Raw genomic sequence first — 1,954 nt, 5'->3', positions numbered from 1 at the left:
TCCGTTACAATTCTTTATCTTATCTTACATCCGTCTAGTGATAGATAACATATAAGCTGTTTTGCCGAGATAAGTGTTTAGTATTTTAAGCCATGACATCATTCAGACACTAGAATGATTGCACGGTAGTTAAATGCTCCATCTACATCATAATTATGACAGAGCTACAAGAATTAAGAGCAATAACACTACTCGATTATCAGCACTGAAGTAACTGATGTATGTGTGTTGCCTAATGACCTTTCCTCAAAAATAACCTTAGACATCTAACACAGGATACGTATCCTACACACTACTACACACTATGCAAAGGTCAAGCTTGTGATTAATTCTGTGAATCCGGTAACATTCTTAAATTCTTACCGCTACCTTCTGACAGTAGGCCTAGTCTTCGGTTTACGACAGACTTTGGAACTTTGGGGTTACACGTAGCTTCACTACAAGGGAGGAGCAAAACAAGAAACATGCCTTCGTCATCACATTAAAGGAACTAAGCCGTTTGATATTTAATACTTGTTTAAACTGCAATAGTACCCACGACCATCTGTACTCATTTATATTTAAAAATACAATAAACAAACAACCTTAGGTGCAACAAGTGCGTAGGAAGGGCACGAAACGTTTTGCCGCCGTCTGTGAACACATACGTTTCGTCAGTCCCAGCAATGTTGCCAAGTCTCCCCGCCGTAGCAAAGATTTATTCCAACTTTCACTGGGCTGGACTGGATTACCACCCTGCATCTGAATAACAGGGTTTATTTTTCATACCGCAGTCCCTGTATCATTGTTCTACATTTTTTTTTTTTTTCATTCTGTATTTTCTGTTTTGTTTAGCCTACTTGTGTTCTCCTCCGACCCTCCCCCCTCCCCTCGTAAAGTGAAACTTATTGACTTTGCTTCGCCCTCAACGACACTGTTCTCCGCCGTTGCAGCTTGTACTGAATCAGTATTAACAGGAAAGCCTAATCAGTTTTTTTTGGACAATAAAAAATGCATGCAAATTTACTTGAGAATAATTGAGCATCATAAACTATATTACCGCATGACGACACAAAAATAAAAAAAAAGCAATCATCAATAATGTAAGCAACCAAACCATGAACTACCACGCCATGAGGAAACAGCTTACACCAGACAACATCAGCATATTAAACCATCACACACATCCTTCTGTAAGCAAACACATAATAAACAAAACCATAACCCATTTTAATCCACACGATCACAGTATACCGTCAACAGACCCATAAACACTGCACGTCACCACACTAAACCATGACTGCTGGCTTATCTGACGTCAACAAGGTGGCTTACAGGAAACAGCCCATTAGTAATAAATGCCATAACCAACCACAACGATATAAACCACAACCACATAATCTTAATAAGCAAGTACATAGAAAACTGCACAACCATTAACAACCACAGAACCATTAAACACAAACCACACAACATCTAGACCAGGGGTGGGGAACGTCCGGCCTTCGGGCCGTATAAGACCCGCAAAACCTCAAACTCATGAACGAATATATATATATATATATATATATATATATATATATATATATATATATGTGTGTGTGTGTGTGTGTGTGTGTGTTATGTACTGGGCTACAGTTGATTTTAAGTTGATAATTTTGTATGACCCGCGAATGTTAAAAATATCCTTATGACCCATAATAGGAGAAAGGTTCCCCACCCCTGCACTAGACACTCACACAACCAGACCATAAACAAGAACTTCTACCATACACTCGTACACAAAGCAAAATCATACCAAACTGACAACTGCAAACAACCATACCACCATAACTGCAGACGACCACTACCCAAACCACAACAACCTTGAAACCACATGAACAGCCACATCATAAACAACCACAACCACATACTATAACCACAACTACACACCATAAACCACAACTACACACCATAAACTTCTTTACTCAACCAT

Source organism: Coenobita brevimanus, chromosome 57 (genome assembly GCF_032717465.1).
Source record: "Coenobita brevimanus isolate Jiangsu-jjx chromosome 57, ASM3271746v2, whole genome shotgun sequence".
NCBI lineage: Eukaryota > Metazoa > Arthropoda > Malacostraca > Decapoda > Coenobitidae > Coenobita > Coenobita brevimanus.
Note: the sequence above shows the minus strand (reverse complement) of the source record.